The sequence below is a fragment of the Callithrix jacchus genome, chromosome 6 (assembly GCF_049354715.1).
Source record: "Callithrix jacchus isolate 240 chromosome 6, calJac240_pri, whole genome shotgun sequence".
In the NCBI taxonomy this organism is placed as follows: domain Eukaryota; kingdom Metazoa; phylum Chordata; class Mammalia; order Primates; family Cebidae; genus Callithrix; species Callithrix jacchus.
Window position 1 is genome coordinate 110,873,585 of NC_133507.1, and position 17,022 is coordinate 110,890,606.

Below are 17,022 nucleotides of genomic sequence, written 5' to 3' on the forward strand. Positions count from 1 at the left end.
AGTGGAAAATATGTAGTTAAAAAGTACAATTAAATTTTTTAAAAATATCACTAGAGGGTGACAGTAGTAGATATGAACTGGCCAAAGATACAAAGCAGACTGTAGGATAGAGTGATAGAGATTTCACATGAAGATCAAAGAGGAAAAAGAAAAACTGTAAAGAGAGCACAAACAAAAAAGCACAGGACCAAACAGATTTACAGCTGAACTTCACCAGAGGTACAAAGAACTAGTACCATGCCTACTGAAACTATTACAAAAAATTGAAAAGAAGGGCTCCTCCCTAACTCATTCCATGAGGCTAGCATCATCCTAATGTCAAAACCTGGCAGAGATACAACAAGGAAAAGAGAAACTTCAGGCCAATATCCTTGATGAACAGCAATACAAAAATCCTCAATAAAATACAGGCAAATCAAATTCATCAGTACATCAAGAAGCTTATCTACCATGAACAATGATGTTGCATCCCCAGTATGCAAGGTTGGTGCAACATACCCAAATCAATTAATGTGATTCATCACATTAACAGAACTAAAGAGAAAACTGCACAATTATCTCAATAGTGCAGAAAAGGCTGTCAATAAAATTCAACATCCCTTCAAGTTAAAAACTCTCAATAAACTAGGTATTGATGGAACATATCTTATAATAGTAAGAGCCATTCATATCATACTCACAGCCAATATCATACTGAATGAGAAAAAGCTGAAATCATTGCCCTTGAAAACTGGAACAAGACATGCCCCCTCTCACTACCATTCACCATAGTATTGGAAGTTCTTGCCAGGGCAATTAGGCAAAAGAAAGAAAGAAAGAGAATCCAAATAGGAAGAGAGAAAGTCAAATTATCTTTGCCAATGTCATGATGTTGTATCTGGAAAACCCCGTTGACTCTGCCCACAATCTTCTTAAGCTGATAAGCAACTTTAGAAGTCTCAAGATACAAAATTAATGTGCAAAAATCACTAGCATTCCTATACATCAACATCAGGCAAGCAGAGAGTCAAATTATGAACTCCCATTCACAATTGTTACAAAGAGAATAAAGTACATAGGAATAAAGCTAACAAGGGAAGTGAAGGACTTTTTCAAGGAGAATGACAAACCACTGCTGGAAAAATCAGAAAAAACAAATAAATGGAATACATACCATTTTCATGGACAAAAAGAATCACCATTATTAAAATGATCATACTGCCAAAAGGAATATATAGATTCAGTACTATTCCCACTAAATTACCTATGACATTTGTCATATAATTAGAAAAAGCTATTTTAAGATTCAGATGGAACCAAAAAAGAGCTCACATAACCAAGACGATTCTAAGCAAAAAGAACAAAACTAGAGGCATTATGCTACCTGACTTCAAATTACACTACAAGGCTACAGTAACCGAAACAGAATGGCACTAGTATAAGAACAGACACATCAACCAATGGAACAGAATAGAGAACTCAGAAAATAAGACCACACACTTAATACTATCTGATCTTTGAGAAACCTGATAAAAACAAGCAATCAGGAAAGGACTTCTTATTTAATAAATGGTGCTAAAGAGAACTGGCTATCCATATGCAGAAAATTGAAACTGGACTCTTTCCTTACACCTTATACAAAAGTTAACTCACGATTAAAGACTTAAATGTAAAACCCCAAACTATAAAAACTCTAGAAAAAATGTAGGCAATGCAATTCAGGACATAGGCACAGGCAAAGATTTCATGATGAGAATACCAAAAGCCATTGCAACAGAAGCAAAAATTGACAAATGGTATCTAATTGAACTGAAGAGTTTCTGCATAGCAAAAGAAACTATCATCAGAGGGAACAGACAACCTACAGAATAGAAAAAAAGCTTTTATTTTATTTCAATCTATCCATCTAACAAAGTCTAAGATCCAGGGTCTACAAGGAATTTAAACAAATTTACAAGGAAAAAAAGCAAAAAACCTCATTAAAAAGTGGGCAAAGAATATGAAAAAATTGGGTTCAAGTGGTATTTCTGCCCCTAGTTCTTTGAGGAATTGTCACAATGTTTTCCACAGTAGTTGAACTAATTTACACTCCCACCAGCAGTCTAAAAGTATTCCTTTTTCACTGCAACCTTACCAGCATCTGTTGTTTTTTGACTTTTTAATAATAGCTATTCTGACTGGTATGAGATGATATCTCGTTGTGGTTTTGATTTGCATTTCTATGATTTGAGAAGTGTATGGATATGTATTCCTTTGGGTATGTACCATTTCTTGGTAAATGGATTATTATGTATTATGGATTATTGTGAATTATTATGTCTTCCCTAAAAAGGGGAGACATGAATAATCCACCCCCTTGTTAAATGTATAATTAAAAAACCATAAAATGGGCAACAAACAGTTCTTGGGGCTGCTCTGTCTATGAAGTAGCCATTCTTACATTCTTTTGCTTTCTTAGTAAACTTACTTTCATTTGAGACAAAGTTTTGCTCTTATCACCTGGGCTGAAGTGCAATGGCATGATCTCAGCTCATTGCAGCCTCTGTCTTCCAGGTTCAAGCGATTCTACTGCCTCAACTTCTCAAGTAGCTTGGATTACAGGTGCCTGCCACCACGCCCAGCTAATTTTTGTATTTTTAGTAGAGATGCGGTTTCACCACCTTGGCCAGGCTGGCCTCAAACTTCTGATCTCAAGTGATCTGCCCACCTCAGTCTCCCAAACTGCTGGGATTACAGGTGTGAGCCACAATGCCTGGCCTCACTTGACTTTTTGGATTTGCCCTGAATTCTTTCTTGTGTGAGTTCTAAGAATCCTCTCTTTGTGTCTGGATCTGAACCCCTTTCTTGTGACAGTTTGAGTCTTCTGCATATAGCCATCACCATTTATTGAATACGGAGTCCTTTCTTTGTTGCTTGCTTTTGTCAGCTTTGTCAAAGATTAGATGGTTTTCAGTGTGTGGCCTTTTTTCTAGCCTATTTTGTTCCATTGACCTCTGTTTTTGTTCTCGTACCATACCATACTGTTTGGGTCACTGCTGTCTTGTATTACAGTTTGAAGTTGGATAGCATGATGTTCTTTTTGCTTAGGATTGCCTTGGCTATTTGGGCTCTTTTTTATTTCCATATGAATTTTAAAATAGTTTCTTCTAGTTCTGTGAAGAATGTCATTGGCAGTTTGATGTAAATAGCATTGAGTCTGTAAATTGCTTTAGGCAGTATGGCCATTTTAGCAATATTGATTCTTCCTATCTATAAGCACTGACTGTTTTTTTCATTTGTTTGTGTCATCTCTGATTTCTTTGAGCAGTGTTTTGTAGCTTTTATTGTGGAGCTCTTTCACCTCCCTGGTTACCTGTATCCCTAAATATTTTATTTTTAATATCGCTCTAACAAGCCCAGACACTCTCTCTGTACTTTGAGATGTAAATTTTACTCTCTGATTTTTCCTAGAAAAAATTTTGCATTCTTTCATATGTAAATTTAGGTCTATCTAGCTGACAATTGCCTAGAGTAATGAAATAGAAGTTGGAAGTCTAAAATAAGAGACAAAAATACTATAGTCTTATGAATCTGTAACATCTACCTTTAGTTGCATTTTTAATACCTCTATGTATTTATTGTCCTGTATATATTGTTCCCTTACCAAAATATATAAAAGAGCTCTAATTAATTGGCTTAACGACAAAATGCTGAAGTAAAATACTTTATCAGCTACATAGAAACTTTAACCCCAAATAATTTTTCAAATTCATGTGACTTAAGTATTTAATAAATAAGCTGGTTTTTAAATTATTGACAAAATGAAATTAGAAATGTCTTCAGAATTGTCCACATACATTGTTGTTTAAGCTTATTGGTCAAGCAATTTAATATTTATGTCAGCTGAATGTTATAAAGTATCAAAATTGGCATGGGGTTATAAATGTATAAATGCAGATCGAAAGAGAATTATCGTTGTGTAACTTTTTGATAAATAAGGCATTTAATATTGTTTGTGTAATGAGAACAGCTAAATATTGAGGTATTGGTAGAAAAAACTCATTTATACTTAAAGTTCTTAGATAAACAACTGAAATTAAGAGGATATAAAATGTTTAATAGAGAAATAACTTTAAATGGTGTCTATCACAGTTTTTATAAGTAATCTAGATAAACTATTTTAAAAATAAATCAAGTAAATATAATGGAATTAATGCTTGCAAATTAATTTGTTATATTATTTAGATTACTAAATTATATTAAATTAATAATAGCCATTAAATATTTGAGTTATTTCTAAAATTCTTAAAAAGTTCACATTAGGAGAAATACCTAATATAGATGATGGGGTGATGGATGCAGCAAACCTCCATGGCACATGTATTACTATGTATCAAACCTGCACATTTTGCACATGTACCCCAGAACTTAAAGTACAATAAAAAAAATTATAGAAAAAAAATTTCTAGAAAGGTGTTTTTATTAAAAGGAAATAGATTTTGTCTAACTCAAAGTGCATTTATAAAACAAAGTCAAAGGAATTGGTAAATTAGAGACATATAAAGAAAGTTACAGACATAAAGAGGTATTTTTGGTAAGAAAGGTTAGAAGAAGATAATTTTATGTGAGAAAAAATCTTGTATGGTAAAACGTTTTGTTCTAAAATAAAATGACTAGTTATTTAAGAGAAAGAAATATTTAGGGTAAAACAGGAAGTCCATGCATGTTATAAATGGTTTAAGTTATAATAAAGTTTTTAAAAAAAATTTATGAAAAAAATTCTTCATGTGATTATGCTGAATATAATTAAATAGAAATTATTCATAGTCTTTCTAGACCTTGCTCTATGATATTAAAAATATACTAATACACAAAAGAATTGGTGAGAATAACAAAATATTCTTAAGATATTTATTTACTCAATAAAATTAGAAGAGTTTTTTTTTTTTAACTGAAAAGTTTAATTTCCATTACATATTGTTGTTTTCTGTTCTTTCTCTGCTTTGAGAAGGGCTGAGATAGTAACTCTTTTCTTATGTTTTCATCAGCTCTTGTAACTTTTTAACCCTCAGGTTTTAACTAACGTTGTGGCCTGCTGCTAAAAATGTTTTATCTTAAAGGTCTAAAGCAGAGTGCCTAACCCCTGGGCCATGGACCAGTACTGGTTTATGGTCTGTTAGGAACCAGGCCACACAGCAGGAGTAAGTGGTGGGCCAGTGAGCATTACCATCTGAGCTCCACCTCCTCTTCAATCAGTGATGACATTAGATTCTCATGGGAGTGCCAAAACTATCGTGAACTTCATATGTGAGAGATCTAGGTAATGCACCTTTATGAGAATCTAATTAATGCCTAAGGATCTGAGGTGGAATGGTTTCATCCTAAAACTGTCTCCTCAGACCAGTCTATGGAAAAATTATCTTCCATGAAAACAGCTCCTGATGCCAAAAAGTTTGGGGACTGCTGCTCTAAAGGAAGTATTTTCATTTATTATAACATTCAGTGCTGTGTGCTTTTCTTAATATGTTTAAATTATTCTATGTTTTGATTTGCATAGAGAAGCTGAGATTAAAATAATTTAAGAATTAAGGTTATTACATTTGTGTAACTTTCTGTATTCCTTTTAAGATTCTTGTGCTGATAAGTTACAGATCTTTAACTCCTGGGTCTGAAAGGCACATCAAGTCCAATCTTAAACACTTAGAGCAATGAAAGCTACATCTTCACATCTGGAGAGTAAGATAATAAAAATAAACTGTGTTCATGAGACACAGAGCCAGAAATTAAAACTCTTCAACCCCTCTAGGCCAAGGAAGTATTGTGGAAGAGATGTACATGTGAGATTGTAAGACTGATTTTCAGAGATAAAATTAGTTCAGAGTTTCTCTAAAAATTAAACATTAATATGAAAGCACACTGATACAAGCCCAGCATCTGGGACCCAGTGTCAGACTAACAGTATTTTCTTGGTGAATTAACACACTTTTTAATAAAAAATTATAAAAGAAAGATGATAAAAAGGTTTATGGAAATTATATCTTATGGTTAAGATGAATAAAATTTAATAGATTTGTTTATAAGACTTGAGACATTCAATCAGCCTCATGCTGTCTTTATTAGGGCTTATTGTTTGGGAAATTAAGTCTCCTCTTTCAAAAGTAAAGGTTTTTTCTTCTTTTGTATTAAAATCTTAGCATTACCACATTGGCTAAATGAATTGCTTATTTCACAATGACCTGTGATTCTATTTTTGTAATACCAAATGTTTTAAATTTTTGATATGTGACAAACTTTTCCAAAGCAAATTCTAAATTCAGTCCTCTGACCTCATTTAATTTTTTTATATTAAGTCCCCCAAAGTCCAAAACATGTGTTTGGCTTATCTTGATATAATAAAATCATACAGGAGCATTGTTACATATGAAACAATGTTTAACCTTCTTTAGATTGTATTTATATAAATGTCTTACCGATATGTGTTCCAGAATTGTATGAGTTTCCAGTGATTCTGATATTTCTTAGTATATATTATCAGTAGTAATTATGATTATTGTATACAATTGTTGTATGCCGTAGAAATAACCAAATTTCCTTGTCAATTGTGTCTTTAATAATGGCTGTTCTAAGGTTTTTTTAATCCACACTTGTTATTTTATTTTAATCTTTTTATAGGGCAGTTAATAATTAGTTATGGAACAATGAGGATTAATTTTAAATATAATTTTCTAGTAACTCTGTAGATCATACATTTGTAATAGAGAGAAAAAACTTCTAGGACTCTCATGGAGAGCTGATGTATTCCTGAGGATTATTGATCCAATATTGTGCAGAATAGGGGTTAATTGGATGGACTGAATAAATTTAAGGCTGAAATAATCTTTGGCAACTTTCTATATATATATACTTTAAGTTCTGGGATACGTGTGCAGAACATGCAGGTTTTAAGCATAGGTATACACATGCCATGGTGGTTTGCTGCCATCATTTATATTAAGTATTTCTCCTAATGCTCTCCCACCCCTAGCCTGCCACCCCCTAACAGACCCCAGTTTGTGATGTTTCCCTCCCTGTGTCCATGTGTTCATATTGTTCAACTCCTACTTGTGAGTGAGAACACATGGTGTTTGGTTTTCTGTTCTTGTGTTAGTTTACTGAGAATGATGGTTTCCAGCTTCAGCCATGTCCCTGATAAGGGCATGAACTCATATTTTTATGGCTGCATAGTATTCCATGGTGTATATGTGCCATATTTCCTTTATCCAGTCTATCATTGGCATTTGGTTCTAAGTCTTTACTACTGTGAACAGTGCTGCAATAAGCATACATATGCATGTGTCTTTACAGTAGAATCATTTATAATCCTTTGGGTATATACTCAGTATATGGGATTACTGGGTCAAATAATATATATATATATTTTTTTGAGATGGAGTTTAGCTCTTGTTACCCAGGCTGGAGTGCAATGGCTCGATCTCAGCTGACCGCAACCTCCGCCTCCTGGGTTCAGGCAATTCTCCTGCCTCAGCCTCCTGAGTAGCTGGGATTACAGGCATGCGCCACCGTGCCCAGCTAATTTTTTGTATTTTTAGTAGAGACAGGGTTTCACCATTTTGACCAGGATGGTCTCGATCTGTGGACCTCGTGATCCACCCGCCTTGGCCTCCCAAAGTGCTGGGATTACAGGCATGATGAGTCACCGTGCCCAGCCGGGTCAAATAATATTTCTGGTTCTAGATCATTGAGGAATCACCACACTGTCTCCCACAATAGTTAAACTAATTTACACTCCCACCAACAGTGTAAAAGCCTTCCTATTTCTCCACATCATCTCCAGCATCTGTTGTTTCCTGACTTTTTAATGATCGCCATTTTAACTTCCATGAGATGCTATCTCATTGTGGTTTTGATTTGCATTTCTCTAATGACCAGTGATGATGAGCTTGTTTTCATATGTTCGTTGCCCATATAAATGACTTTGAGAAGTGTCCTTCACCCACTTTTTGATTGGGTTTTTTTAATTGTAAATTTGTTTATGTTTCCTGTAGATTCTAGATATTAGCCCTTTGTCAGATGGATAAATTGCAAAAATTTTCAAAATTTACACTGTAGGCCCTTTCCCTAGGAGACTATGATAGCCAACCATCAGCAATGGGAGATTTAGAGGATCCATGGTCAAAGCCAAATTTTTTATTTCCCTGCCCTTAGGGGCATTGGGTCAGGCAACAACAGATTATCATTTGTCCCCATACCTGGTTGGAGGAAGTCATCCTTGGTATCTGTCTGTAACTGGGTGGCAGCCTGGTATAGGAATACCTCCACTGGGACTGGGCTGCCTCTCCATGGCCATTCATTCAAGGTTTGGAGCACCAGGTCCAACCTTGAACTCCAGCCCTGCAAAGACAGGGATGTAACATGCAAATGTAACTTATTTTTCAGGAGTCCATTATATCACTTAACCATGCCAGCCACTTGTAGATTATGTGGAACATGGAACCTTCACTTTATCTCCATCCATTGTGCTCACTGTTGTACCTACTGTTCACTAAAATGTGTTTCCCTATTACTTTCCACAGTCAGGGGACGACCATGGAATGTTGGCTGCCATCCTGCACTGGTAGGCAAACAACGGATCAGTGATCATGTCTACAGCCATCAGCCCTTGCCTACGCCCTTGTGACCTCAGAAGTGGCCTGATGTAGCCTATTTGCCATTTAGTCAAGGGTATCTGCTTTACTGTCACTTGTGTAACACTGGGAAGCTGTCTCCATTTGGGGTGTGCCTGTGTGTATTCCTAGCACGTCTGCAGGCCTCCCAGATATCTTGCCTGGGCAAGGATAGACCCCAGTGCTTATTAACCTGTTATATTAGTTTACCTCCTGCATGTCCCAACTTTCAGTGTAGCCATAAGAGTACATCTTCTGTAGGTGCTGACTCCAACCACCGGACTTTGGCCAAGGCATCTGCCTCATTATTGCTAGGGGCAGTTAAAGGCACATGGCCTGACACACGATAAGTAGTTACATCTCTTTTGCGACTCATTTTCCATAGGTCTTGCCATATGGCCTGGCCTCAAATGAGCTTGTAGTCAACTAGCAAATTCTGTAACTTCCAGGCAGTTAACCACAGGTTAGGCCTCGATACACTGCCCAGCAATCAGCTCAGATTAGCTTAGATGTCTCTTCCTTGATGATCACCATTCACACCTCCCTGAGTTCAGCCCATTGGCTACTTTGTCCACACCTGTTATCAAACCATGTGGTGCCATTATTAGGCTAGACTGCAATAGTGGTCCAGGCAGCAGTAATACCCCAGCTGGACCCATTTGCATAACATGCCCCATCAGGAATATGGGGCCATCTTTCTTTAAATGGTGATGGCTCAGGGTTTAAGGGCACCTCGGGCTGACCCATACTTTATCTTGCATCAAGACTGTAGGTCCCAAGATTTCTTGTAATTCTGCTGATAAGAGGTTCGTACACAGGGCACCCCACTGTTCTAAGTAGGTGCCCCATCTTGCTAAGGCAGATGTCTGTGCCATCTTAGTCTGGGGATTGTTACCCCTGAATGTATCCACCCAGCTATTGGGTAAGTCATCTGCATGATTACTGTAGCCCATCCCGTCACACTCTCAGAAGCCTAAAGGGCAGCATATGCAGCTGCTAATTGCTTCTCTATCAATGAATACTGGAGCTCAGATCTGTTCCAAAGTTGGGAGCAAAAGCCTATTTGTGTTCTAAAGCACTTTGTGCACTGCCATAGGCCCCAGCTAAAGCCATCTGTGGTCATATGCACTTCAAGTTTAAATGGGCACCCTGAGTCAATTACTCTTAGGGTCTGCACTTGCTGTATGGCCCACTTGGCTGCCAGAAATGCCATCTCAGCTTCATTGTCCCAATCCCAGGTAGTTCCCTTTTTTTTGTCAGTTAATACAACGGTTTTATTATCTGAGCTAAATGGGGCACAAATGTCTGCCAATATCCCAAGACGTTCACAAAAGTCTGTAGCTGCCTTACCGCTGTGGGCTGGGGATATGCCTGAATTTTATCAGTGATGGCCTCTGGTATGGCTTTTGTCTTACCTGACTAGATAACTCCAAGAATTCGGAGACAATCGAGAACCTTGGGCCCTGGATTCATTAACGGTCCAACATCATGCTGCCAAATATTGTTGCAAGAGGGGTGCTGCCACTTCTAAATCTGCAAGAGAATCAGATGTTAACATAATATCACCCAGATAAAGGAATAGGCCCACCCCCTTTGGACATTTCCAGGCAGCTAAATCCATGGTAATGAGAACATAAAATATGATGGAGCTACGCACATAGCCCTGTGGCAACACTGCGAAAGTCCATTGTCACCCTTCCCATGTGAAAGCAAACTGTTCGTGGCTCTCTGGAGCAATGCCATTTGAGAAGAATTCACTGGTCAAGTGCACCATGTAGTGGTACTGTTCCAATTCTTTCATCAAGTGGTCCATCAAATTGGTGATAGACAGCACCACTGCATGTAAAAAGAATGTTACTTAGTTCTTGATAATCCACTGTCATCTGCCAAGTCTACCATCAGGCTTTCTGACTGGCTATACGGGAGAACTATAGGGACTGTGGCTGTCATGTGCTATCTTCACCTCCTCTCACTTCTTAATAGTCTCACAGTTATCTTCATATGCACACCTGACAAGCAGTAGTAACAGGTAGAAGTAACCCATCAGGGTTGTGGCAGGACCTGGGGCTGGTGATGCATATGTCCATGCAGTACCAACTTAATTACATGTACTTGGAGTCTCAATTCTCTGGCCATCGTTTGCAAAGCCAAGCCATGTAAAATATCCAACCCCAGAATGTATTCAGGTGTGAGAGAGGTTACAGTCTTAAGCAGGGAACCAAGAGGCTGATGCCAAAGTGTGAAAATACGGGTTCATTTTCACTGATCAGCCTCCATAGCCACTATGTATGCAGCCTTCCCCAGAAACTTGTCCAGGTTCCCATAGATGAGGCTACAATCTGCACCAGTTACTACTGGCACCACACCTGCCGTTTATTGGTGAGGAACCTGTAGATTGCCAATTCCACATGTGGCCTCTGGTTGTCTGGTGTCCCCACAAGATGGGCTGATCGCCCAGTTCTCTAATCAAACACAAAAGACTCTATATCTCCACCCATCTGCAAGTAGTCCTTGAGCTGGAGTGTCAAATGTGGGGGCAGGAGGGACTGGGTCAAGCAGCATCCTCTTGTCCCTTCTTGGGCATTTTCTGGAATTGCTGCTCTGGGGAAAATTTCCTTCACAAAGTTAACAGCACTTCATTGGGTTGCCTGAAAATTTCTCTCAGGAAACCCCCGCCAAAATAAAATCAATCCACATCTGCATGTGAGTCACCCATTGGAGACCCTTTTTGTCTGGTGAGGTGGCCAGCGCCCCACATATGGAGTGAGGACAGTGGCCATGGAGCCGAAGTCACTCAGGGCACAGAGCCCAACACAAGGTCTTTTATGGTGGGAAGTAAAGCTTTCATCATCTGGCCCTTGGGTGTTCAGATCAAACATAGCCTGCCACATACCCATTTCCTAAATTACTTGCACCAAATCTGCATACAACCACTATTTACTCACAGTTTCTGGTATTTCTTTAGCATTATTCCATACTGTTTGTCTGGGTGCCATCAGGCACTCAAATAGGGTGTGGGCACCTTGCCTCTGTGCTAACTGCCTGCTCACCTGCAATTGCTGATAGAGGGAGGGATGGGTCATATGGAGGCCAACTTTTCCATTTCAGAAGTGGAGCAGATGATACTGTTGGCTCCCTCATCCCAAAGGCGAAGCAATCAGTCAGGTAGGGGTCCTTCAAGCACTGCTGACACTGTTTACCTAATTCCCTCAACTCGTTTGAGGTGTAGGCAGTGTATGATGTGTGCTCCGTAACAAAAAGGAGTTCCTTAGGCTGCCCCTGGGGCCCCAAATAGCTGTTCCTGCTCTATTTTCTGATGGACCACTGGGCAAGTCCACAATGGAAGTTCTTCCTCCTTGGTATCATACTGAGTGGGGGTCTCCAACTGGGATAGTGGGCCCAGGCCTGCACTAACAGCAGTCCCTAATTCTTGTTCCAAGCTATGTATTTGGGGCTCCAGGGAATCTGCTTGCACCTGGAGGTTCTTTACCTGTGCTGTATCCTGCAGGGACTGAGCATGCAGTTGTGGTAGCACAGTCAAAAACGCCCATCTAATTCTGCCAGCAAAGGTGCACCCCTTCTTAGTGCTCTGTACTTCCAGGTGCTTCAGCGCCTTCTCCTTGTTTACAGGAACCTACCCACCACTGCTCATGTTTCCACCAGGGCCTTTCCAAGCAGCACAGCTGCACTGGGGACCAAAACCCATGTTGAGGCCACATGACTGACCTGGCATCATCAGGGCCAAGGGCTCACTCACCTTGGGATCCTGCTGACTAGGCCAACTGTCAGGCTCCAACCTGATCTGGGGTTTGAGGGGTTCTGATAGACTGGTGGCTGGTAGCTAAAAGAACACTCCAGGGACTGTAGGCAGTTGGGACATGGCTTTATTCTCTCTCCGCCTCTACTACTGAGTCTGCAGTTATATTTCTCACAGTCAACAGTGGCTCAAAGCCAGATATGAGCTCACACAAATAGGTTGTATTAAATGGCTACATAAATGTAATTACATAGTGCACAGGACTGTTCACCTGTGCTTCAAACCTGCTGTGTCATAGGGTACTGGATGTCTACCTTGGATTAATCCTGAGTGAAGCACACCCACTTTTCTTACAATTATTTGTGGAATTCTGCATTTTGTTTTGGTTTTTGTTTTTCCTTCCTGGGCATGTCTTTAGCCTTGGCAAAATAAACTTCTAAATTGGTTGAGATTTGTCTTAGATACCTTTTTGCTTACAATCTGATACTCTACAGTTTACTGTGTTGCCAGCATTTTTTTGATATTCTGTTTTCTATTTTCACCTCTCTTTATGTCTATAAACATCTATCTGTGTACAACATTCAATATTTATTATAAAATAAACTTTGTGTCATTTTGTTTAACTGAACCCTTCAAAAAATCAACAAATAAAGGAGCTGCTTTTTGAAAAAAAAAAAAAAAGCTAGACTGCTAGCAAGACTAATAAAGAAGAGAAAAGATTAAATAAACAGAGTCAGAAATGAAAAAGGGGATACCACCATTGGCCCCAAAGAAATGCAAACGACCCTCAGAGAATACTATAAACAGTTTTTGCAAACAAACTGGACAGTAAAGAAGAATGGATACATTTCTGGACGTACACCCTCCCAAAATAAACCAAAAAGAAGTTTAATCCCTGAATAGACCAATTATAAGTTCTGAAATTGAGGAAGTAATAAATAGCCTATCAACATCAACAAAAAAAGAGACCAGGTCCAGATGTATTTAGAGCAGAATTTTACCAGAGGTACAAAGAGAATCTGGTACCATTTCTTCTGAAACTATTCCAAACACTTGAAAAGAAGGGACTCTTCTCTAACCCATTTTATGAGATAAGCATCATTCCAATACCAAAACCTGGCAGAGATAAAACCACAACAAAAAACTTCAAGCCAATATCTCTGATGAACATCAATACAAAAATCCTCAATAAAATACTGGCAAAGCAAATCCAGCAGCACATCAGAAAGCTTATCCACTATGATCAAGTCAGTTTCATCCTTGGGATGCAATGGTGATTCAACATACACAAATCAATGAATGCAATTTATCACATAAACAGAACTAAAGACAAAAACACATGATTATCTTAGTAGACGCAAAAAAGACCTTCAAAAAATCTAACATCTTTTTATGTTAAAAACTCTCAATAAACTAGGTATTGAAGGAACTTTCTTCAAAATAATAAGAGCCATTAATGACAAACCCACAGCAAATATCATACTGAAGGGGCAAAAGCTGGAACTGTTCCTCTTGAAAACTGTAACAAGACAAGTATGCCCTCTCTCACCATTCTTATTTAACATAGTGTTGAAAGTTCTGGTCAGGGATATCAGGCAAGAAAAAGAAATAAATTATACTGAAATAGGAACGAAGAAGGTCAAACTATCCTTATTAGAAAATTACAAATCCTGTATCTAGAAAACCCCATCAACTCAGCCCAAAAGCTTCTTAAGCTGATAAATAACTTCAGCAATGTCTCAGGATACAAAATCACTACACAGAAATCATAGGTGGAACAAGCGTGGTGGTTCACGCCTGTAATCCCAGCACTTTGGGAGGCTGAGGCAGGTGGATCACGAGGTCAAGAGATCAAGACCATCCTGGTCAGCATGGTGAAACACCATCTCTACTAAAAATACAAAAACTTAGCTGGGCATGGTGGCACGTGCCTGTAATCCCAGCTACTCAGGAGGCTGAGGCAGGAGAATTGCCTGAACCCAGGAGGCGGAGGTTGCAGTGAGCCAAGATCGCACCATTGCACTCCAGCATGGGTAACAAGAGTGAAACTCCATCTCAAAAAAAAAAAAAAAAAGAAAAGAAATAATAGGCATTCCTATAAACCACCATCAAGCAAGTAGAGAGCCAAATCGTGAATGAACTTCCATTCACTATTGCCACAAAGTGAATAAAATACCTAGAAACACAGTTAGCAAATGAAGTGAAGAACCTCTTCAAAAAGAACTACAAACCACTGCTCAAGGAAAACGAAGAGGACATTAGCAGAAGAAAAAAAAAAAAGGTTCCATGCTCATGGGAAGAATCAATATTATAAAAATGGCCATCTTGCCCAAAGAAATTTATAGATTCAATGCTATTTCCATTAAACTACCATTGACATTATTCACAGAACTAGAAAAAAAAACTATTTTAAAATTCGGATGGAACCAAATAAGAGGTCACATAAACAAGATAATCCTAAGCAAAAAGAACATAGCTGGAGGCATCATGCTCCCTGACTTCAAACTATACTATAAGTCTACAATAACCAAAACAGCATGGTACTAGTATAAAAACTGGCACATATACTCATGGAAGAGCCTAGAAATAAAACTGCACAACTGCAACAATCTGATCTTTAACAAACCTGACAGAAGCAAGCAATGGGGAAAGGACTCCTTATTTAATAACTGGTGCTCAGATAACTGGCTGGCCATATGCAGAAAATTGAAATTGAATCCCTTTCTTACATCTTACACAAAAATTAACTCAAGATATATTAAAGACTTAAGTGTAAAACTCAAAACTATAAAAGCCCTAGAAGAAAATCTAGGCAATACCATTCAGAACATAGGCATGGGCAAAGATTTCATAATGAGAATGCCAAAAGCAATTGCAACAAAAGCAAAAAATGGCAAACATAATCTAATTAAACTGAAGAGCTTCTGCACAGAAAAACAACAACTATCAACAGAGTTAACAGACATCCTACAGAATGGGAGAAAATTTTCACAATCTACCTATCTGATAAAGATCTCATATCCAAAATGTGCAAGGCACTTAAGGAAATTTACAAGAAATAAACAAACAATCTCATTTAAAGGTGGAAAAACCCATATGAATAGATACATCTCAAAAATGACATACATGCAGCCAACAAACATGCAAAGAAAAGCTCAACATCATTTAAAGAGATCCTTAAAGAGAAATGGAAATCAAAACCACAATGAGATACCACCTCATGACAGTATGAATGGCAATTATTAAAAAGTCAAGGAATAACAGATGCTGGTGAGGTTGCTAAGAAATAAGAATGCTTTTAAATTGTTGGCAGAAATGTAAATTAGTTCCACCATTGTGAAGACAGTGTGTTGATGCCTTCATCTTCGTTTTTGGCTCTAAAGACTTAGAGCCAAAAATACTATTTGACCTGGCAATGCCATTACGGGGTATATGTGCAAAGGAATATAAATCATTTTATTATAAAGATAAATGCACACGTATGTTCATTGCAGCACTATTCACCATAGCAAATACATGGAATCAATCCAAATGCCCAAAAATGATACACTGGATAAAGAAAATATGGCACATAATCCATCATGAAATATCATGCAGCCATAAAAAGAAATGAGACAATGTCCTTTTCAGGAACATGGAAAAAGCTGGAAGCCATTATCCTCAGCAAACTAATGCAGGAAACAAAACCAAACACTGCATCTTCTCACATATAAATGGGGGCTTAACAATGAGAACACATGGACACAGGGAGTGAAACAACACTCACTGGTGCCTATCAAGGGAGGGTGGATGTGAAGAGCATTAGGAAAAAAGCTAACAAGTTTGACTTAATGCGTGGATGATGGCTTGTTAGTTACAGCAAACCACCATGGCACATGTTTACCTATGTAACATATGTGCACATCCTGCACATATACCCCAGAACTTAAAAAAATAAAATGAAAATAAAGAAACAGAAATTTAAAAAATCATTGGTTGTCAAGGTTTGAAGAAAAATAGTCGGAGTGGAAAAGACTTTTAGGAAAATTAAACTACTCTGTCTGGCAATGGTGGCTACATGCCATTATACAATTGTCCAAACCCATAGAATATAAAACACTGAGTGAACCCTCAGGTAAATTGTGAACTATATGGGAAATTTCTGAAATATGCTTTCAGTTTTGCTGTGATGCTAAAACTGCTCTAAAAAAATCATCTTAAAAAAAAAAAGACAGAAGAAAGCCAAAAAAAAAAAAACAAAAATCTACAAACCTGCCATCCAAGAAAAGGCCATTTCCAGATGGTTTCAATACTACATTCTACAAAATATTTAGATAAGTTATATTTTTTTACAGATCTTCTTAAAAGTTGGAGAGAACACTTGACAACTGTTTTTTGGACAACATTTTCCTGACACCAAAACCAACCAAACATGTAACAAGTAAAAAACAGCAACAACAAAAAACCCTACATACTAATTAATATATATTAAGAATATGAATACAACATACTAGCAACCTGAATCTAGCAGTATATTTAAAAAATTATACACCATAACAAAGTCTTATCTCAAGAACATCAAGTTGGTTTAACATCTGAAAATCAATTAAAATCAATTAGTGTAATACATCATACTAATGGGAAAAAAATAACATGATCGTTTCA